Below are 24983 nucleotides of genomic sequence, written 5' to 3' on the forward strand. Positions count from 1 at the left end.
ATTAGACTTAAAAGACAGGCGATTTGTATTCAAATTCCCCAAAAACGTAATATTCGGCTGGGCAAAGAGTTATGTCTTATGTTTTGGGGGGCAAGCTGATGCAGAATTCTGGTGCATTTAGTACAGCTACCAAGAGGTCAGATAAAAGCTAAGCCAGACTGACCGGGGTCAAATCAGGAGAATTTACAGGGAAAGACATAGTCAGAAAAAAGTCGGGTCAAGATCAGGATAAATAGAAGTGGGAAACATCACCAAAGCACAGGAATTAATCCAAGCACAATAGCTGGAGTCTTTCAGCTGGGAGTTTAATTATGGTGGCGGTATTGCCCAATTGGCCACAACAGACAAGAGATTCCACCGGCTAGGACAGCACACATACGCATTCTACTTTACATCTTCTCCACCAACAGCGCCGCCTGCAGGATGAATATGGTGGTGCCTGCAACACAGGCTGGATCAGGACGAGGTCAGGATGCAATAGATCAGTCACCACTGCCGTGACAGCTGGTTCGGTGTCCACCAGCGGGCTTTTCCTTCAACACGTCTACTGTGCTCTAGGTACAATCGCTTGGCTTTGGCCACTGTCTTCCTCCTGGGAATATAGTATATATGGATATAAGGCATGTTTGCACTGATTTACAGTCTTATAAAGCCCAGCACCTTCTAATTTCATGTTTCCCAACCAATGCCAACTAATGATAATTAATGGACCTTTCAACCAATGCTCATGGCCTGACCAGTGAGGTTTTTGGAATTATTTATGTGTAAAGGTATACTTTTTAGTTTCCGTTACCAACTTGGCCTGAATTCTGACCTGGTCTTTTGTCTGCTGTTAGCCCTGACCTTCTGTATTGTGTGAACTCCGCCTGTCCTGACCCTCTGATTGTGTGAACTAAACCAACCCTAACCTCATCTTGTCTGACTATGCTTCCCAGATCTTGTTTTGGTTTTATGTTTTGGATATCACCATCTGTCAACTGTACCTAAGCGAGACTGCTCAGGATGTGACCTGGGGATTTCCTGCAGCATAGTCCAAACACTTGTATACGGGTTAAAAGTAAAAAAAAACAGAAGATTCTTTAGATTAAGCTTAAATCCATCACAGCCTAAGGCTGGATTGTGTCTGAATAAGTTAAAAGGGCTGGATCTACAGTGGGGGCCTTTCACCTATAAGATTCAGTAGAGTCTAGTCATAATTAACCAATAAGCTAAATCCCTTATCAATATTCATCAGCCATGAAAAAAATTGATAAAATTCGGGACTGGTGCACTATAATTTACTGGAAGAAATTCACAGTCATCTAGTGGACATGATTATTGTTCCAAAGAAATAAAAGAAAGGGCAATTTTATTAACAGAATGTTCTAACAAAGTCCGGTAACACGTCTCGTACCCAGGGGCCATCACCAGAAGGTGGATTGGAAGCTCAACGTTTCATGCTGTTCTAATCACATATTGCACACAAAAGTCACAAGTCCACGGAACTTGGAGAACTCTCACCGGTAAAATGATATTGTTGTCATAGACAGTCAGCAGTTTCTTATGATATGACATGAAGTTTCCACAGTGCCTGAACTGTGGCTAATGGAACAGGCACCTGGTGCTTACATTGTCTTTATTGTGCAGACAGATTGGGAGGGTAAACACCAGGTTCCTGGAGAATTTGCTTGGTCTGAGCAGAAAGCTTCTTTTGACACAATTATGCTTAGGCTGGGTTCACACGCAAAGGTAGAATGCTAATTGGCCAATTATGTTGCCACAAAGCCATATATAATTTAAATACGTGTGTCATCATAAGGATGCAGCGGTGGTAGCCTGGCCAGAAATCCGCACCCAGTGGCCAACAGCTGCATGGACCATGAATGAATAGTCCATTGGCATGGCACAACTGAAATGTTTTTGAGTGTGTGTCTGTTGTTAACTCTGATCACTGCTTTTAGAGGCAGATGTCTGTATAGCACAGCGAGCACCCTGCAAGCATGAAGCATGCTCAGCTCCTGAGCCTGATACACACTCCTTGACCCTCTCCATTCATGTTGGCTATATGGAAACCTTCAAAAGGAACCTGAAGACCTACCTCTTTTGACAAGCCTACAACCTGCAGTAACCCTCGCTCCACCATATGACTGATCTACCCTCACCTATTGTATCTTCATCCATCCCTTGTAGACTGCGAGCCCTTGCGGGCAGGGTCCTCTCTCCTCCTGACATTGTACCAATCACTCCCTTGTATTGCTACATGATTTGTTGTGAGTTCATTTTCCCCTTCGTCATTGGGGTCTGGTGAACTCCCTATTCTGGTAAAGGAAGGTAATGAGCCTGATTATCAGGCACCTGAGTCTAATGAGGATGACTGGCTGAGTGGAGTCACGGACTGGATATAAGGCTGCCGACGCCCTTCTGCCCTGCGGGTGATTTCTCTGTGGACTTCTAGGACACCAGTCTGATTCCTGCTCCTCTAAAGCTAAGTTTCTGTTTTGCCTGTTAGCTTTTTGTTTTTTGTTTTCCTTGCTTTTCAGTATTCTTCCATTCCCTGCTGGGGTGAGCTGAATCTCCTTTTGCCTGTAGCTCTGTCTTCAGTATATTCCTGAGTACTGACATAGCTTTTTTTGAAGCCTAGCGTCTTCAGGGCCTTTTTCACTGTCAGTCTGTTGGCTCTGATTTTCATAGGGTTTTTCACGGATTGCAGACAGCAGCCTTCCTGTCCTTTTCTATTTAGTTAGCTTGGGCCCCTCTTTGCTCAGTCTATCTTTCTGTCTGTGTTAGTATTTTCATCTTGCTTCACCGTCATTATATGTTGGGGGCTGCCTATTGCTTTGGGGGTCTGCTCTGGGGCAGTTTAGATTTTCCCCTTTCTTTAGTCCTATTTAATTCTCCGGCTGTGATCGAGGGGTCTAGGGCATCGTAGGAACCCCCCACGGCTACTGCTAGTTGTGTTGATAGGTTCAGGGGTCTGCAATCCGATAGCTGCCAACTTCTCTGGTTTTCTGGACTTAGCTAGCATTTCTGTTTTTGCCTCCTACGGTGACTCAATCATAACAGAATCACCCGCCATACCGCAGATCCTAGGGTACTCATAGCAGGAAAGAATTGTGTTTAAAAAAATTAAAAAAAAGGTGTGTGTATATTCTTTCCTCTATATCTCTGAGGCCGTAGGGGGAATTTTTTTTTTCTCTCTCAATGGAGATAAAGCAATTGTCTGATCGTGTGGAGCAGCTCGCTGCGGAAGTGCGGGGAATTTCCGCCTACCTTGCTCGTTCGCATGCTGTTGAACCAAAGATCCCTACACCTGATGTATTTTTTGGGGATCGATCTAAATTTTTGAGTTTCAAAAATAATTGTAAATTATTTTTTGCCTTGAAGCCTAACTCGTCAGGGAGCTCCGCGCAGCAGGTTAAAATTGTCATCTCTTTGCTGCGTGGCGATCCCCAGGATTGGGCGTTTTCTTTGAAACCAGATGATCCTATTCTGACTAATGTGAACGCATTCTTTCAAGCTTTGGGGTTGTTGTATGACAAACCTAATGCTATTGATCAGGCTGAAAAGACCCTGTTGGCATTGAACCAGGGTCGAGATTCTGCAGAGTTGTACTGTCAAAAGTTCCGAAAGTGGGCGGTCCTTACTACCTGGAATGATAATGCCTTGGCTGCTCTTTTTCGGAAGGGTTTGTCAGAAGCCGTAAAAGATACTATGGTTGGATTTCCTGTTCCCTCTGGTCTGGACGATTCTATGTCATTAGCCATTCAGGTTGATCGGCGTTTACGTGAATGCAGGATTGCACGAGAGGTGTTGCCACCGGTTGAACAGACGTCTGAACCTATGCAATGTGATAGAGTTTTGTCTAAGGCGCAACGTCAGGAGTTCAGAAGGCGTAATAAGCTGTGTTTTTTCTGTGGAGATGCCTCGCATATTATTTTTGTTTGTCCTAAACGTGAGAAACGCTTTGCACACACGTTTTCTGTTGGTGGTGTTCAACCTAAGTTTCTTCTGGCAATTACTCTGATCTGCTCCCTGTCCACATTTTCCGCCAAGGCTTTTGTGGATTCGGGAGCAGCGCTAAACCTAATGGACTTGGATTTTGCTAAACGTTGTGGATTTCCGATGACACCTCTGCAGACGCCTATCCCTTTGAGGGGGATTGATGCTACTCCTTTGGCTAAAAATAAACCTCAGTTTTGGACCCAGGTGGTCATGCGGGTCACCCCAGACCATCAAGAAAATTGCAGATTTTTGGTATTGCATGGTCTGCATGATGCCGTTGTTCTGGGGTTTCCCTGGTTGCAAATTCATAATTCAGTTTTGGATTGGAAATCTGTGTCTGTGGTGAGTTGGGGTTGTCGGTGTGCATAAAGTGAGGCTCCGGTTTTTTCCACCTCTCCTCAGTCGCATGATGTTCCTGACTATTTGGCGGACTTTTAGGATGTATTTAGTGAGAATGAGTCTGCGTCCTTGCCTCCTCATAGGAGTTATGATTGTGCAATTGAACTAAGCTCGGGGTGTAAATTTCCCAAGGGTCGGCTCTTCAATTTATCTGTACCCGAGCACGAGGCTATGCGGTCCTATATTAAGGAGGCGTTGGAGAAGGGTCATATTAGACCATCCTCTTCACCCTTAGGTGCCGTTTTTTTTTTTGTGGCCAAAAAGGATGGTTCTTTAAGGCCTTGTATTGATTATCGTGCCCTCAATAAAATTACTGTTAAATATCAGCATCCGTTACCCGATTTCGGATCTATTCTCTAGAGTTAGAGGTGCTTGCTGGTTTACCAAGCTTGACCTCAGGGGGGCGTATAATCTTATCCGCATTAAGCAGGGGGATGAATGGAAGACGGCGTTTAATACTCCGGAGGGACATTTTGAGTACCTGGTGATGCCTTTTGGGCTCACTAATGCCCCTTCTGTCTTCCAGTGCTTCATGAACGATATTTTCCGAGACTTTGTCGATAAATTTTTGATTATCTATCTGGATGATATTTTGATCTTCTCCAAGGATTGGGATTCTCATGTGGAACATATTCGGACTGTGTTCCGGATCTTGAGGGAGAATTCCCTGTATGTCAAAGGATCGAAATGCCTTTTTGGAGTACAGAGGATTTCATTTTTGGGATTTATTTTGTCTCCGTCAACTATTGAAATGGACCCGGCCAAGGTACAGGCCATTTATGATTGGGTTCAGACCACTTCTTTGAAGGCCCTCCAGAAGTTTTTGGGTTTTGCTAATTTTTATCGGAAATTTATAGCAAAATTTTCTAGTATTGCCAAGCCATTGACTGATCTAAGAAGGGTGCTGATGTGTTGAATTGGTCTCCTGAGGCTGTTGCTTCCTTTCAGGAGCTGAAGCGAAGATTTACCTCCGCCCCGGTTTTGCGGCAACCTGATGTCTCACTCCCGTTCCAGGTAGAGGTGGATGCTTCTGAGATTGGTGCAGGAGCTGTTTTGTCCCAAAAGGATCCTGTAACATCTAAAAATGAATCCCTGTGCTTTCTTTTCTCGAAAGTTCTCTCCATCTGAACGTAACTATGATGTGGGGAATCGGGAACTGTTGGCCATGAAATGGGCATTTGAGGAGTGGAGACATGGGTTGGAGGGAGCTAAACATCAAGTTGTGGTCCTCACTGACCACAAGAATTTGATTTACCTAGAGTCGGCTAAACGCTTGAACCCTAGACAGGCTAGGTGGGCCTTGTTTTTTACACGTTTTGATTTTGTGGTCACTTTTCTTCCTGGAACTAAGAATGTCAAGGCAGACACCCTCTCTTGGAGTTTCTTTGCTGATTCTCCTGTGGTGACCAAGCCTGCTACCATCTTAGGCGAAGGGATAGTTCTTTCTGCCATCTCGCCCGATTTGAGACTTGCTCTGCAAGAGTTCCAGGAGGACAAACCTGAGTGTTGTCCCAGTGGAAAGTTGTATGTTCCTGACCAGTGGAAGAAGAGAGTGATGTCTGAAGTTCATTGCTCTGCATTGGCTGGTCATCCAGGTATTTTTGGTACTAGAGATCTGGTGAGTCGCTCTTTTTGGTGGCCCACCTTGTCTCATGATGTCAGGAATTTTGTGCAGTCCTGTGGGACTTGCTCCCGGTCTAAATCTTGTTCTCGCTCTAGTGGGTTGTTGATGCCTTTGCCGGTCCCCAGGAGGCCATGGACCCATATTTCAATGGATTTTATCTCTGATATGCCGGTCTCTCAAAGAATGACTGTTATTTGGGTGATTTGTGATAGGTTCTCTAAGATGGTTCATCTTGTACCACTCCCTAAGTTGCCATCTTCCTCTGAGTTGGTGCCCCTGTTTTTGCAACAGGTGGTTCACTTACACGGGATTCCTGAGAACATTGTGTCTGACAGAGGAGTTCAGTTTGTGTCTAGATTTTGGAGGACTTTCTGTTCCAAGCTGGGAATTCAGTTGTCCTTCTCCTCTGCTTTTCACCCTCAGACCAATGGGCAGACAGAGAGAACAAACCAGACCTTGGAGTCATATTTAAGATGTTTTATTTCTGCTGATCAGGATGATTGGGTTTCGTTTTTGCCTTTGGCCGAATTTGCTTTAAATAATAGAGCTAGTTCTGCCACTTTGATGTCACCTTTTTTTTGTAACTTTGGGTTTCATCCTCGATTTTCTTCAGGGCAGGTGGAGCCTTCTGCCTGCCCAGGTGTTGACACTGTGGTGGAGAGAATGCACCAGATCTGGGACCAAGTGGTGGATAAGTTATCTCTCTCCCAGTAAAAGGCCCAGCGGTTTTCCAATCGACATAGGACCATTGGTCCCCAGTTTAAGATTGGTGATATGGTGTGGTTATCATCAAAAAATATTGCTATGAAGGTGGCTTCTCCTAAGTTTAAGCCTAGATTTATTGGACCTTACAAGATTTTGGAGATTATTAATCCGGTCTCTTTTCGTTTGGCTCTTCCTGTCACATTTAAAATCCATAATGTGTTCCATAAGTCCTTGTTGAAGAGGTTTGTTGAACCAGTTGTTCCTGGGGTGGCACCTCCAGACCCTGTATTGGTTGAAGGTAACATGGAATATGAGGTAGAGAAAATACTGGATTCCCGTCTGGCTAGACGGAGACTCCAGTATTTGGTTAAGTGGAAGGGTAATGGTCAGGAGGATAATTCCTGGGTCTCTGCCTCTGATATTCATGCCAAAAGATTGGTGCGTGCATTTCATCGGGCTCACCCTGATTGCCCTGGTGGCGTGGTTGAGGGTTCGGTGACCCCTCCTCAAGGGGGAGGTACTGTTCTGAGTTCATTTTCCCCTTCGTCACTGGGGTCTGGTGAACTCCCTATTCTGGTAAAGGAAGGTAATGAGCCTGATTATCAGGCACCTGAGTCTAATGAGGATGACTGGCTGAGTGGAGTCACAGACTGGATATAAGGCTGCCGATGCCCTTCTGCCCTGCGGGTGATTTCTCTGTGGACTTCTAGGACACCAGTCTGATTCCTGCTCCTCTAAAGCTAAGTTTCTGTTTTGCCTGTTAGCTTTTTGTTTTGTTTTTTGTTTTCCTTGCTTTTCAGTATTCTTCCATTCCCTGCTGGGGTGAGCTGAATCTCCTTTTGCCTGTAGCTCTGTCTTCAGTATATTCCTGAGTACTGACATAGCTTTTTTGAAGCCTAGCGTCTTCAGGGCCTTTTTCACTGTCAGTCTGTTGGCTCTGATTTTCATAGAGTTTTTTTGCAGACAGCAGCCTTCCTGTCCTTTTCTATTTAGTTAGCTTGGGCCCCTCTTTGCTCAGTCTATCTTTCTGTCTATGTTAGTATTTTCATCTTGCTTCACCGTCGTTATATGTTGGGGGCTGCCTATTGCTTTGGGGTCTGCTCTGGGGCAGTTTAGATTTCCCCTTTCTTCCTTTAGGCCTATTTAATTCTCCGGCTGTGATCGAGGGGTCTAGGGCATCGTAGGAACCCCCCACGGCTACTGCTAGTTGTGTTGATAGGTTCAGGGGTCTGCAATCCGAAAGCTGCCAACTTCTCTGGTTTTCTGGACTTAGCTAGCATTTCTGTTTTTGCCTCCTACGGTGACTCAATAACAATGATTATTGTGCTTGTTTTTTATTATGTAAACCCCTTTTCACATGTAAAGTGCCATGTAATAAATGGCACTATAATAATAATAAATAATAATATACTAGCTTGTCCCGTGCAAAATTTTCGCTCATTGGTCGTCAGGGGCGCAGGCAATTTCAGAAAAAGCAAGCTGGTCAAATGTAAATGTATTTCATGAGATGATGAACACAGACAGGTATTTATATATGTAGATTGGTAATACAATAAATTGGTTTAATAAGTAGAGGCCCAAAAAACGTCTTCCGGTTGAGGTGCCACCTGCAGGTCATTGTGTCTTTTTGCGGGTTTATGGAAATTAATGTTTAAACTGTATTTAGTGATAAAATAATGAATGTGTGGTTTGTTTGGCTGTTTTCTTGCTGAAGGGGGCTAGTTTACTTTTCAAATGGTATATCACTTATGTGTGTGGGGCGAAGTAATCAGCGAAATGGTGTATCATTTGTTTTTGTGGGTGGAGTATGAACAGAGCAAGTGTGCAATTCAATAGGCAGTGTATGTTTCCAAATGTGTTTGCAAATGTGACTCACCTGCAGTGAAGTATGCAATCCTCCATTTTGTCTGAAATACAGTAGGCTGGGCAAGCAGTTCGGCAAGCTGGTAAGCCTCCAAGGCAAATGTTTGGATTTGTTTGTGATGTCTGTAAGCAGCTTTGTGGTGGTGTGCTTTGGGGTAGTTTGGTGCCACCTGCAGGTCATTTTTCCTTACTGCAGGTTTATGAAAATTAATGTTTAAACTGTATTTTGTGATCAAATCATGGATGTGTGGTTTGTTTGGCTATTTTCTTGCTGAAAGGGGGCAAGTTTACCTTTCAAATGGTGTATCATTTGTGTGTGTGGGTGCAGTATGAACGGAGATACAAAGGAATCACCGAAAAACACTGTTTAGAAATAATAGAATAGATATGTTATGGAGAGTGAAGTGCAGGAGTGTCACTAGCGTCAAAGATCTGGGGCTCCGGCCCCAAACTTCTTACCCAGAGCTCCGAATCTCTGGCAACTGCCACATTGAACTGAGTAAGCATCAATTTGATGACACCAATACGGTTCAATCCCATGATAGAGCAGGGAGCCACAAGGTCCCTGTCCTATAACTCTCTTCCTTGTAGGCCACTGTACGTCTGCAGCTCCTAAGAAGTTATCATACCCACGCAGGTGGCACAATGATGTCATACCGAGGTTGCAGTGAACCAGGATTAGGTGAATCAAATCTTTATTTTTTATATTATTGGGCTGTGGGGGACTTCATACCATATATTTGGGCATCATACTGTATATAGGGCGCTGTGGAATATTATACTATAAATAGTGGGCTGTGAGGAAACCTTTAAGGGCAGGGTGTCCAATAGTTCTCACCTCAACAAGGTGTAGTGCCTCAACCCAAATCTTACCCAGATCTGTAGTGGGATGCAGGATGATCTTCTTCTGCCAAGGGTCCACTCAGGAAATCCCTGTCCATGCTGCGGACAAACTCATAAGCAGAGTTCCCCAACTCCGGTCCTCAAGAACCGCCAACAGGTTATGTTTTCAGGATTTCCTTAGTATTGCAGCGGTGATAATTGCATTACCAGGACAGTCAAGAGTTCCATCACCTGTGCAATACTTAAGAAATCCTGAAAACATGATCTGTTGGTGGCTCTTGAGGACCTGAATGTAATAGTATTACACAATCATACTATATTTAGGAAGCAATGGGACCGTCATACTGTATTTAGTGAACTCTGGGCCATCATACTATATATAGGGAGCGATGGGGAAATCATACTATATATAGGAAGCTGTGGGACCATCATACTGTATTTAGTGAGCTGTGGATCATCATACAATATATAAGGAGCTGTGGGACATCATATTATATATAGGAAGCTGTTGGGACATCATATTATACATAGGAAGCTGTGGGGACATCATATTATACATAGGAAGCTGTGGGGACATCATACTCTATACAGGGAGTTGTGTAGGTATCATACTGTATATAGGGGAGCTATGGGGTTATATTAATGCATAATGTATATAGGGGCTGTGGGGGCCATCATACCATATATAGGGAGCTGTGGTTACATCATACTGTATATAGGGACTTGTGCAGGCATCATACTGTTTATTTGGTAGCTGGGGGCCATCATACTATATATATATAGGGAGCTGTGGGGACATTGTACTATGTATAGTGAGCTGCGGTGACCATCACAAGGGTGGACATACCATAGGTGCAACCTATGCAGCCACACAGACCCAGGAGATAAAGGGGACCCACTTCCACCCCCAATGCAGCAATCAATTTCCGTTATAAATAAAGAGGCCTTCTTCAGTCTGTGTCAACTACTGGACCATCATACTGTATATAAGGAGCTGTGACGAACACCATAGTGTGTGTACAGTTGTGGCCAAAAGTACTGACACCCCTGCAATTCTGTCAGATAATACTCAGTTTCTTCCTGAAAATGGTTGCAAACACAAATTCTTTGGTATTATTATCTTCATTTAATTTGTCTTAAATGAAAAAACACAAAAAGAATTGTCCTAAAGCCAAATTGGATATAATTCCACACCAAACATAAAAAAGAGGGTGGACAAAAGTATTGGCACTGTTCGAAAAATCATGTGATGCTTCTCTAATTTGTGTAATTCACAGCACCTGTAACTTACCTGTGGCACCTAACAGGTGTTGGCAATAACTAAATCACACTTGCAGCCAGTTGACATGGATTAAAGTTGACTCAACCTCTGTCCTGTGTCCTTGTGTGTACCACAATGAGAATGGAGAAAAGAAAGAAGACAAAAGAACTGTATGAGGACTTGAGAAACCAAATTGTGAGGAAGCATGAGCAATCTCAAGGCTACAAGGCCATCTCCAAAGACCTGAATGTTCCTGTGTCTACCGTGCGCAGTGTCATTAAGAAGTTTAAAGCCCATGGCACTGTGGCTAACCTCCCTAGATGTGGACAGAAAAGAAAAATTGACAAGAGATTTCAACGCAAGATTGTGCGGATGTTGGATAAAGAACTTCGACTAACATCCAAACAAGTTCAAGCTGCCCTGCAGTTCGAGGGTACAACAGTGTCAACCCGTACTATCTGTTGGCGTCAGAATGAAAAGGGACTGTATGGTAGGAGACCCAGGAAGACCCCACTTCTTACCCCGAGACATAAAAAAGCCAGGCTGGAGTTTGCCAAAACTTACCTGAAAAAGCCTAAAATGTTTTGGAAGAATGTTCTCTGGTCAGATGAGACAAAAGTAGAGCTTTTTGGGCAAAGGCATCAACATAGAGTTTACAGGAGAAAAAAAGAGGCATTCAAAGAAAAGAACACGGTCCCTACAGTCAAACATGGCAGAGGTTCCCTGATGTTTTGGGGCTGCTTTGCTGCCTCTGGCACTGGACTGCTTGACCGTGTGCATGGCATTATGAAGTCTGAAGACTACCAACAAATTTTGCAGCATAATGTAGGGCCCAGTGTGAGAAAGCTGGGTCTCCCTCAGAGGTCATGGGTCTTCCAGCAGGACAATGACCCAAAACACACTTCAAAAAGCACTAGAAAATGGTTTGAGAGAAAGCACTGGAGACTTCTAAGGTGGCCAGCAATGAGTCCAGACCTGAATCCCATAGAACACCTGTGGAGAGATCTAAAAATGGCAGTTTGGAGAAGGCACCCTTCTAATATCAGGGACCTGGAGCAGTTTGCTAAAGAAGAATGGTCTTAAATTCCAGCAGAGCATTGTAAGAAACTCATTGATGGTTACCGGAAGCGGTTGGTCGCAGTTATTTTGGCTAAAGGTTGTGCAACCAAGTATTAGGCTGAGGGTGCCAATACTTTTGTCTGGCCCATTTTTGGAGTTTTGTGTGAAATGATCAATGTTTTGCTTTTTGCTTCATTCTCTTTTGTGTTTTTTCATTTAAGACAATTAAATGAAGATAATAATACCAAAGAATTTGTGTTTGCAATCATTTTCAGGAAGAAACTGAGTATTATCTGACAGAATTGCAGGGGTGTCAATACTTTTGGCCACAACTGTAGGTAACTATGGGGGCCAATATACTGTGTGTAGGCAGCTGTGGGCTTTCCATAGTAGTAATTTTGGTAATATTGGTCTTTGATTAGTGTGTTTAGGTTAGCAACAGTGGTATATGATAATTATATGTGTATAGATTCTCTTTCAACTTGCGGACAGTTTATGGGAGGGACTGTATGGGAGGCATATACCTTGGGGCTTGGGCGGGTCCCTTATCTTTTAAGTCCCTAGGAACTGTTCTGGTGAAGAGTTAAACTCCTGTGTAGAAATGAAAGCAGCAATGTGATTGGTAATTACACTGTAGCTAATTTTTGCTAAACTTCTTCAGGGATGGCTGTATTGGGGACGTCCTTTCTTACTGATTATAATATTATATATATATATATATATATATATATATATATATATATATATATATATATACATACACACAGTGAGGGGAATGCCTCTTGTGGTAAATCACCTGCTGGTTTATTGTAGAACAGCATAAACCATAGCAGAGTTCAGCAAAGTAAACATGCCCTTTCTGGCATAACGGCAAAACAAAAAGTTAACGTATAGCAAAGGCCAACTGTCTGGAGGATTAGTCCTCTCAGACCACCATGTGTCTTCAGCTCCACCTGGAGCCACCGTTTGAAGTCTTTCCTCTCCAAACACAGCACACAGGCAGCCTCTCAAGTCCAGCTATTTAAACCCAGACCATGAGACTCAGGGCCGGACTGAGACCAAAAAGCAGCCCTGGCACAAAAAAATTCACCAGCCCACATACAATGAATGACATCACCCAAATCGTAGAACACTGGCAAGTTGTGCCAACTTTTGCTTTAGCTCACACACACACACGTATCACACAGCTCACACGTATCACACACACAGCTCACACGTATCACACGTATCACACACACACAGCTCACACATATCACACACACAGCTCACACGTATCACACACACACAGCTCACACATATCACACACACACAGCTCACACATATCACACACACACACAGCTCACACATATCACACACACAGCTCACACGTATCACACACACACAGCTCACACATATCACACACACACAGCTCACACATATCACACACACACACAGCTCACACGTATCACACACACAGCTCACACACACAGCTCACACGTATCACGCTCTATCACAGCTCACACACACAAGTATCTCACACAGCTCACGCTCACACTCACCTATCACACAGCTTACACACACGTATCACACACACAGCTCACACGTATCACACACACACACAGCTCACACACACAGCTCACACGTATCACACACACACAGCTCACACACACAGCTCACACGTATCACACACACACAGCTCACACACACAGCTCACACGTATCACACACACACAGCTCACACGTATCACACACACACAGCTCACACGTATCACGCTCTATCACAGCTCACACACACAAGTATCTCACACAGCTCACGCTCACACTCACGTATCACACAGCTCACACACACACACACATCACACAGCTTACACACACAGTTCATACACAGCTCACGCTCACACACAGCTCACACACGCATGTATCACACAGCTCACGCTCACACACAGCTCACACGTATCACACACTCATGTATCACACAACTCACACACTCAAGTAGTTCACACAGCTCACACACACAGCTCACATACACACAGCTCACACACGCATGTATCACAGCTCACACACACACAAGTAGCTCACACTCACACACAAGTTGCTCACACGTATCACACACATGTATCAAACAGCACACACACGCATGTATCACACACAAGTAGCTCACACACAGCACACGCATGTATCACACAGCTCACACACACAAGTGGCTCACACACAAGTATCACACAGCTCACACACAAGTAGCTCACGCAGCTCACACACACGTATCACACACGCATGTATCACACAGCTCACACACGTATCACAGCTCACGCTCACACACAGCTCACACACACGCATGTATCACACACAGCTCACACACAGAAGTAGCTCACACACACGTATTACACAGCTCACACACACAAGTAATTCACACTTACACACAGCTCACACATGTATCACACACGTATCACACAGCTCACATACACAGCTCACACTCACACGCAGCTCACACGTATGTATCACACAGCTCTCACACACACAAGTAGCTCACACATGCATGTATCACACACGCATGTATCACACAGCTCACGCACACACGTATCACACAGCTCACACACGTATCACACATACACACAGCCACACACATACACAGCCTCACATACACACAGCCTCACACATAGCCACAGCCTCACACATACATACAGCCTCACACATACACACAGCCTCACACACACACATAGCCATACACACAGCCACACAATACACACAGCCCCACACATACACACAGCCTCACACATACACACACACATAGCCTCACAAACACACACATAGCCACTGTCATGCCCGCTATGTCTTCTATGCTGCAAGATCCTTGGAGCAGTGTGCACGCGCACCTCATGTCTGCTATGCTGCAAGATCCCTGGAGCAGTGTGCCTGCGCACCTCATGACTGCAGTGCTGCGTGACTCTTGGAGCAGTGTGTAGGCGCACGCGTACCTCATAGCTGCATGCCGTTGCAGTGTGTGTGCCCATCTCTGCTCTGCCTGCTGTGGTTGTCTCTGTGGTTCTGCCCCTGATCATGTGACCTTTCCTATGTTCCAGCACTGTCTGACCCAGCTAACCTCTCAGTGTTTCTGGAGCCCCTGATCATGTGACCTTCTCTATGGTCCAGCCCAGTGTGATCTAGCAATGCTCTCTATGATCCTAGAGGATCTGAACCAGAAGTCCTTCCCTGGTCCTGACCCGGAATTGCAGGTGCTATATCAGACCGCCCCTTCCTATGGTCGGCGCCTGAGTATCGTCTTGCTTCCCTGCATGGGTGCTTGGTCTGCTGGGTCGCTCCCTGTATTCTGTGCCCCTGCACTCTGCCCAGTAGTGCGTCTCTGCACACGCTCTGTGCTTGTATTCTGCCTCTTGTCCCGTGCCATGTCTTGTGTTGTCTTTTGTGCCATGTTTTGTCCTTGTTATGCTTTGACTTGTAGTACTTCCTATGTTCTCTGCCTTTGCCTGTTTTTGCCATGACTTGTCCTTGCTATGCTTTGCCTTGTAGTACTTCCTATGTTCTCTGCCTTACCTGTTTCGCCATGTCTGGCCTTTGCTATTCGGAGCCTTGTAGTACTTCCACGTTCTCTGTCTCTGCCTGGTTTTCCGTACTCTGTCTTATGGTGCTCTCTTGCACATTCCCTGTCTAGTCTCAAGGTTCTGCCTTGACCCGGCTCTGGGCTTCGGCCTACGCTCCGCTGCTAGACTCTGTCCTATTGTGCTCTCTAGCACATTTCATGGCTAGTCTCAAGGTTCTGCCTTGACCTGGCTCTGGGCTTCGGCCTACGCTCCGCTGCTAGCCCTTTACTCTCTCTGACCCCGCTCTGTGCTTCTGCCTATGTTCCGCTCCTTGTTCCGTACCTTGCCTAGCTTTGCCTTGTTTCTTTATGTGCCCTTTGCATGCGCCTGGTCTTCCTAGCCTCCTGTCTGTGCCTCAGCTGTGCCCGTCCTAGCCGTGCCCGCCTGCTTGTGCCTCAGCCGTGCTTGTCGGCCAGTGACAGCTGTGTCGCCTGTTATGCCCCAGCCGGGTTCGCCGGAGTCTTGCCCGTCTGTCTGTGCCTCAGCCCGACCAGCTAGTCAGTGCTCCAGCCGTGCTCTCTGTGCTTCCTTGCACCCATGCTGTCTCTGCACTGTGCTTTGTGTGCTTCTCTAATAGCACGCGCAGGCCCTAGCCTGCTCCTTGGCATGCCTCCCCGTGCTTCTGTAAAAGTACGTGCAGGTCTTGCCATGTACCCTGTTGTGCCCTCTTGCACACACAGGCCCTAGCCTACACCCTGTCGTGCCCTCTTGCATGCACAGGCTTCAGCCTGTACCCTGGCGTGCCTCCTAGCACGCGCAGGCCCTTGCCTTAGCCTGAACCCTGGCGTGTCTCTTAGCACGCACCCTGACTTGAACCTGACCCTGGCGTGTCCCTCGGCACGTGCAGGACCTTGCCTTGATCCCTGACCCTGGCGTGTCCCTCGGTACGCGCAGGACCTTGCCTTGAACCCTGACCCTGGCGTGTCCCACGGCACGCGCAGGACCTTGCCTTAGATCTTGAACCCTGGCGTGTCCCTACACACTCACCATGTCTTGTACTTTGAACGTCGAACCCTGGCGTGTCCCCTACACACGCACCATGTTTTGTACTTTGAATCTAGCGTGTCCCCTACACACGCACCTTGCCTTGCACCTTGCCCTGGTTCCTGGTGTGCCCCTAGCACGCACCCTGCCTGGAACCTTGCCTTGGACCTTGGCATGTTCCTTAACACGCACCATGTCTGGAGATCTGTCGTGCCTCCTTGCCTGAACCCTGGTTTGCCTGCCGGATACCCGGAACCTGTCGATCGCTGCCAGAGATTGTAAGCCTGATGACTGCGGCCTGATGTACGGAGCTGATGTCCGCAGCCTGATGCACTGATCCTGTCGATCGTTGCCAGCTGTCCGGAGTCCGATGCCATTGAGCCCTTGCCTGTACCCAGGCATGCCACCTGGCATGTACCATGCAATGGACCTTGGCGTGCCCTCGCACGCACCTTGCTGTGCTTTCCCTGTTATCACATCTTGCATCTGATGTAACCCTGAGTTTGCCTTAATGAAGATACCTTGAATTCACGTCTTGTCTTGTTTCCTGCACGTCCTTTGTCGTCAGACACTCATACTTAGTGTCTACCTGAGCCAGCCGTCTGGTCCCAGCAGTCGTGGTGGCTCACCCCCTTGGTCTTGCCCCTGACACTCCCTGTATAGGGGGTGGATTCTCACAAGGTTAGTTCGCCCTAGGTGGGTGGGTGCCACGACCCAGAGGGTCCACTCTAAAGAAAAAGTCGACTCAGCTGAAGCTGACTCCTCACAGCCCCACACACATACACACAGCCACGCACATACACACAGCCACACACAGACACACACACAGCCTCACACATACACACACACAGCCTCACACACGGCCTCACACATACACACAGCCTCACACATACACACAGCCTCACACACACACACATACACAGCCTCACACACATACACAGCCTCACACACATACACAGCCACACACATACACAGCCTCACACATACACAGCCTCACACATACACAGCCTCACACACACACACACAGCCTCACACATACACACACAGCCTCACACATCCACACACAGCCTCACACAAAGCCACACACAGCCTCACACAAAGCCACACACAGCCTCACACAAAGCCACACACAGCCTCACACAAAGCCACACACAGCCTCACACATACACACAGCCTCACACATACACACAGCCTCACACATACACACAGCCTCACACATACACACAGCCTCACACATACACACAGCCTCACACATACACACAGCCTCACACACACACACATACACAGCCTCACACACATACACACAGCCTCACACACACACACATACACAGCCTCACACACATACACACAGCCTCACACACACACACACACATACACAGCCTCACACACATACACACAGCCTCACACACACACACACACATACACAGCCTCACACACATACACACAGCCTCACACACAGCCTCACACATACACACAGCCTCACACACATACACACAGCCTCACACATACACACAGCCTCACACACATACACACAGCCTCACACACATACACACAGCCTCACACACATACACACAGCCTCACACACATACACACAGCCTCACACACATACACACAGCCTCACACACATACACACAGCCTCACACATACACACAGCCTCACACAGACACACACAGACACACACAGCCTCACACATACACACACACACAGCCTCACACATACACACAGCCTCACACATACACACAGCCTCACACATACACACAGCCTCACACATACACACAGCCTCACACATACACACAGCCTCACACATACACACAGCTTCACACACATACACACAGCCTCACACACATACACACACACACAGCCTCACACATACACACACAGCCTCACACATACACACAGCCTCACACATACACACAGCCTCACACATACACACAGCCTCACACACAGCCTCACACACATACACACAGCCTCACACACATACACAGCCTCACACACATACACACAGCCTCACACACATACACACAGCCTCACACACATACACACAGCCTCACACACATACACACAGCCTCACACACATACACATACACACAGCTTCACACACATACACATACACACAGCTTCACACACACAGCCACACACAGCCTCACACATACAGCCTCACACATACACACAGCCTCACACATACACACAGCCTCACACATACACACAGCCTCACACATACACACAGCCTCACACATACACACAGCCTCACACATACACACAGCCTCACACATACACACAGCCTCACACATACACACAGCCTCACACATACACACAGCCTCACACATACACACAGCCTCACACATACACACAGCCTCACACACTCTCCTCTGTGGTGCCGGGGAGGCTGGTGTCCACAGCTCTTCAGCTTCTCCTGCTCACAGCAGCACTGTCCCTGCACATCCCCCGGTCTCTCCTCTCTACCGGGATACTACTAGATGAGATGAGAGCAGGGGGAACTGTCAGCTGCTGACAGGAGCTTATCTCTCCCTGGGAGCAGCCATCTATGCTGACCTTATGCTGATTTCATCTTGATTGCTGCTGGCTCTCCCTCAGAGCTGCACAGGAGGACAACAGCCCCGGAGCTTTCATAGCGACGCCCCTGGAGGAGAGCAGAGAGGCGTCCTGTGCGCGCCCAGGCGGCCCTTTCAAATTTCTGACCTGGGCCCTGTGTGCGCGCACTCTCCTGCTTGCCAGCACTGAAGAGGCCGCGGCCGCGCTCGCTCACTGATGTGGGCGGCTGCGGCCCTTATCAGCGCGTGCACCAACAGGAGCGCGAGCGCGCACAGAGCCTAGTCTGAAGTTTTAAAGGGCCAGCAGCCCATTTTGTAGTTCAGAGCCGCCCGCCCACCGGGAATCTGCCGGTTTGCCAGATTATCAATCCAGGCCTGATGAGACTGATCTCATGACTGTGCCATCACACACTTCCGGTTAGCACACAGGTGTGCCGACTCTGCAGGTGGAGATAAGGTGGACATCCTCCCACCCACTCTACAGATGTCCACATAAAATCAGCCCATGTATGCTGATGTATTAATGTAACCCTCACAACGCATAGTGTGCTGGAGGAAAATACTCTGGTTTCACATCACTGACACCATTATGCGCGGCGACATATATCTCCTCTCATATTCCGTGCCGAAAGTGTTGGCACGCTTGAAAGTGTTCCAAAGAATAAAGTATTTCTCCCAGAAATTTATTGCAATTGCTCATGTTTTGTTATAGGTAGACACAGGCTCGTTTCTTCTGCTGCTTTATTTAACATACAGCAGAAACTACTGCAGGTTCATCAAAATTAACGAGGCATTTCTGGCACAACGTGAAAAATAAAAGGTAAAGATAAAAGATAAAGTATAGCACAGTCCATATGCTTGCAGGTATCCGCCCTCTTTGAATACAGCAACCGGGTTCAGAACGCCAAAGACCGAATGACTTGGAATGCTGACTAGCTTCTAAGCCCCACCCTGGAGAGGAGATATGGTGAACAGCCTCCCACCCACTTTTCACTAAGAGTCTGTCACCCTTTTTTTGGCCTTGCAGCTGCCGGCATAGACGTCGGGGGCTTATCTACAGCATTCTGTAATGCTGTAGATAAAGCCCCTGATGTAACCTGAAAGAGAAGAAAAACACGTTATATTATACTCATCAAGGTGGGCGATCCGGTCCGGCGCCTCCCATCTTCATGCGATGACGTCATCTTCTCCCATCCTGTAATGGCTCCGGCGCACGCGCACTGCTCTGCCCTACTGAGGGCAGAGCAGAGTCCTGCAGTGTGCAGGCGTCGAGAGAGGTCTGGCGCCTGCGCACTGCAGAATTCTGCTCTGCCCTCAACAGGGCAGAGCAATGCGCCTGCACCGGAGCTGTTACAGGACGGGAGAAGAGGATGTCATCGCATGAAGAAGGGAGGCACCGGACCGGACCGCAACATCCATCGGACTGGACCGCCCACCTCGGTGAGTATACTATAACGTGTTTTTCTTCTCTTTCAGGTTACATCGGGGGCTTAGCTACAGCATTACAGAATGCTGTAGATAAGCCCCTGACGTCTATGTCGGCAGCCAATAGGGCAAAAAAAGGGTGACAGATTCCATTTAAAAGCCTAGCCCTTAAAATGGCTGATTAACCCCTCTCAGAGCTTAGTGTGCTGGAGCAAAACCATTAGGATTCAAATCACTGAGACTAATAGCCTCATTGAAACATATCTCCCCTCCAGTACTTTGCCAGTGACTTTTGTCACAACATGCTTTATCCTCCTTATGTATTGGAACAGCACAAAAAAGACTAAAAAAAGGCAAATTGAACATAATATCATACAAAATCCCAAAATTGCTGACACCAACATTTTAATATTTGGTTGCTCACCCTTTGGAGTACATAACTTCAATCACTTCCCATAACTATCAACAAGCTTCTTACACCTCTCAACTGGAATTTTGGAAAACTCTTCATTTGCAAACTGCTCCAGGTCTCATATTTGAAGGGTGTCTTCTCCCAACATCAATTTTAAGATCTTTGTCTACAGGTCTTCAATGGGATTTCGATTTGGACTCATTGCTGCCACTTCAGAACTCTCCAGTGCACTGTTTCTATCCATTTCTGGGTGCTTTTTGAGTATGTTTGGGGTCGTTGCCCTGCTGGAACACCCATGACCTAGGACGCAAACCCAACTTTCTGACACTGGGCACCACATTGTGACCACCAATCCTTTGATAATCTTCAGGTTTCATGATGCCTTACACACAGTCAAGGCACCCAGTGCCAGAGGCAGCAAAACAATCCCCAAAAATCTTTTGAATCTCCACCATATTTGACTGTAGGTACTGTGTTCTCTTCTTTGTAGGCCTCATTCTGGTTTCGGTAAACAGTAGATGGATGTGCTTTACCAAAATGCTCTATCTTTGTTTCATCTGTCCACAAGATGCTTTTCCAGAAGGATTTTGGCTTACTCATGTACATTTTGGCAAACTGCAGTTTAGCTTTTTTATGTCTTTGTGTCAGCAGTGGGATTCTCCTGAATCTCTTGCCATAGCGTTTCAAATGTAATATAAAAATAAATATATCTATATATTGATATATACAGTATGTACAGTCATTGCCGAACTGTGATTTTTATCCCACCTATTTTTGAGCTTTTATGTGAAATTATGTCCAATTTGACTTTTTTTCTTCTGTTTTTTTTGTGTTGTTCCAAAACACACAAAGGCAATAAACATGTATAATAAAACATGTGTAATTGCAATAATATTCTGGGAGAAATATTTCACTTCCTGGAACAACTTCAAGGGTGCCAACACTTTCGGCTATGACAGTACATATGATGTAGCATAGGGTGTACTGCTAGCTAATAGGGTGAAAGCCATCAGCAAATTAATACAATGTGCAGGAAGAGATATACGTAGTGCAATTCCCAACCTCGGGGCCTCTTTCAGGCACGTCTCTGAGACGGATCATCAATAATATGGTCGTATAATGAATCAGGAGGCATCAGTATTTTTTGCATCTGCATTTTTTTCATTGCTATTATTTTCTACTATGCAAAAACACTCAAAAATGGATCTGCCGGTGCCGTTAGGTCACATTATGGTTCATAGGGAGTCGGTGATCCATCTGGAAGTCAGGATACTGCGTTGGGACTGTATGGGAATGTATAGGTCCATATTTTTACTACTTTTAGTCCTGCGCTGGATATGTTTAGGAGGTTGTCCTTTGTGTTGTTCTGCTGCCATAGGAACAGTATCTATGTATACTGAAATGTTTTCAATTGATTTCCAAGATGTAGCCATCAAGGACAGGGAGCCAGCAGTTCTTTTCATGCTGTAGAAAGTTCAGGCTCTGATTTAACCTTGTAACCTTACTCCGGGCTCAACTCTATCTTCCAGTAGTTCTCGCAGGGGAAATAAAAATGACTTGTGCCTGTGGTGTTTTACGGGCACTTGAAATCTGGTTGTAGGGGGGATTGTATGCATTTTTAGAGCGAGAGGAAACATTCTGAAGTTGTGAAACACTTCATACAGCGGTGACTTTTATGTATATAGCAAGTGGTGGAAGCCTCTGAAATGTGCGGGAGACTAATGCCGCATTCACACTGAGTATGGACCATGACGCACGGACTGGACGCAAGTCTTCTGACTTTGACAGCCTCAAATATGTCTATCAGGCTGTCAAATTCAGGTCTGGAGGGCGGCAGCTGGTCTGTGAACCACTGTCCGTACTCACGGAGGTATGAATGCGGCCTTATTAATACTGGCATGTCATGGAGTATTCAGTGTAAAGCAATGAGAAGGAAAGCCGCACTCACAAATCCTTTTTTCTTAATCCATCAGCTGGGACATTGTTGTGTACGCAGGAGGTGAGCAGGAGAAGGAGGACGACAGCCGTTTCCCGTCTACACGACGCTTCTACGGGTCTGTAGGGAAGGTGACCTGACGGACGGACTTGTCTGTAGGAAGAAGGGATGCTGGGTGCACTGTAGATGGACATTTATAATAATAGAAGGGAAACAGCTTGAGGAAAATGGAATAGGAGTGCAGTACCTAAGTTTAACCACAAGATGGCAGGGGGGAGCGTGAGTACAGGACTTGACAGCAGCTTATGGCTTTAGAAACCGCTTAGTCATGGGGGGGCGGGGAGACAGGAACCCAGGAGGGGATTTCCCGAGGAGGGAGATAAATTGGACAGGAGAGGGTTCCAGAGGGTTCCAGTCCTGGGAGGAGCTCAGGAGGAGAAGAGACAGTGAAGGAGAACAAACAGCAGTGGGGAGCTCGACCAGGGGACTGAGGAGAAAAGAAGTCAGGGGGGTGGCCCCGACACGAAGAACCGCAGAACAGACGAGGCCCCAGGGGTACCAAATTGATGACGACCTCGGACTGATGAAGCGCTGGCGGTAGATAGGCCTAGGGCAGCCCCAGTGAAAGAGCCGCGTGGAACGTCACTTCGACAGAAGGAAGATGCAGGTACCCGGGCCTGGATACGGAGAGCTGTGAAGGTGCTGCGGTGTATGGCTACGGTCGTCAGGAGGACGGCCAATAAACTCGGACCTGTTGTACCCGAAAATCTGCCTCCGTCTCGTCTCTGTGTCGTCTGTGCACGGTAAGCAGTGGACCCCCCCCCAATCCGGGCCATTACTACAGGTCCATACCTTACTTCATACAGTATGTGAAGAGCGTGGGATTTAAATGCTCCAAATTCATGAAGAGATGCCGCCACGGAATAAATTGGGCTCATCTTGGACTTTTTCAAAGACCTGTCAGACCAATGATCATCCCTTTTGGCTGTGCCTACGCACTTTTGAAGAATTGCAAGCAGTGTGAAAAGTTGCTTATATGGCACTCACCAAAATGAGTGACTTTGATATGACAAAAAAATAGTGACAATGTTTTAATAACGCCCATCTCCAAATCTATATACAGTATGTGATTTCTACAATCAGGATAAGTGAAATATTTCTGATGAATGAGGTCCTATTGCTCCAACATTCACAAGGATGAGGATCCCTTGTGCTTGTGATTAGTAGGGGACCATTTTTGGACAAGGCTTAATAGGCTTAGTAACATGGCAGCGGCAGCCTTGACTGCCATTGCTAGGATGCTTTGGCTGTGCATCTTATGATTGTCTGCTAGGAACTTCAGCCTCTAAGGGGTTAAAAGGCAGAGGTTGCCATTATCTGCGAACCCAACCCAACCATTGCAGCCGGATGTTTTACAGATGGAGGTCTCCAAGGAATGTTGGGGAGTTCTCCTCTTCTATTTGTATTTGTATATTGCATTGGGCAATGGCTTATAATGCAATTGCGTAATACGTATAATATAAACAATCGGTAGGAGATTGATAGTAAATGACCAATATCTGATGATTTCCACGTGTTTATATTTAATGCATATTTGTTGAGAAAACTGGGGTTACCATAAGGGATGATTTACTAAGTATTTGTGCAACAGTACATAGTAAATAAATGGTCATGCTAATTGAGTTTATAGAAATTCCTAAGGAAGATGGTGTCTGCCAAAATCTCACAAGGAGCCACCTGTCCCGCCAGCCACTGACAGGAGATTTGTAGGAAACCAAAAAATGACCACCAAAACCCAATTATACTGCAAATTATTGACCTTTGTCAGCAAGTCTCAACGATTGTCTATACCGCTATGAGATCTATTAAGGAAAATGTACTGAAAGGATTTGCATAAAGTTTAGGGTCCAAAAAAAGTGGACCCCACAGTTTGTTAGCCACGATACCTCAGGGCTCGGAGCAGAAGGAGCAATATTTGAATTTTGGAACACAAATTTAGCTGAAATAGATTGCGGGTGATGTGTCACATTTGCGGGGCCCCTAAGGTGTCGAAACACAAAACCCCCCACAACTGACCCCATTTTTTAAACTACAACCCTCAAGAAATTTATCCAGGGGTATAGTGAGCATTTTGAAACCACAGGTACGGCACAGAATTTGGACATCATATTGAATGTGTCGTCATATCGTCATCATATTTTTTTTTACGTTTTGAAAAAACCCTAACCCTAAACATAACCCTAACGGCAAAGAATGAAAGAAATAAAAATGATAAAATATATATATTTTTTAATTTAACTAAGGGGATGACACAGGGGGAAATGATCAAGGTGGTGCACAGCAAAGCAGGGCCCAAGCACTG

At 46.3% G+C, this 24983-nt stretch overlaps 1 long non-coding RNA gene across 1 annotated transcript; it reads right to left on the reverse strand.

Moving 5' to 3' along the window:
• Positions 1–232: 232 nt before the first annotated feature.
• On the reverse strand, positions 233–19072 carry LOC141057233 (uncharacterized). The gene is made up of 2 exons (XR_012222013.1): positions 18850–19072; positions 233–592 (listed from the first exon to the last, which is right to left on the reverse strand). It is a non-coding gene; the product is annotated as an uncharacterized lncRNA (long non-coding RNA).
• Positions 19073–24983: the final 5911 nt, after the last annotated feature.

This window comes from Dendrobates tinctorius, unplaced genomic scaffold, assembly GCF_039654945.1.
Source record: "Dendrobates tinctorius isolate UK_male_01 unplaced genomic scaffold, ASM3965494v1 ptg000203l, whole genome shotgun sequence".
In the NCBI taxonomy this organism is placed as follows: domain Eukaryota; kingdom Metazoa; phylum Chordata; class Amphibia; order Anura; family Dendrobatidae; genus Dendrobates; species Dendrobates tinctorius.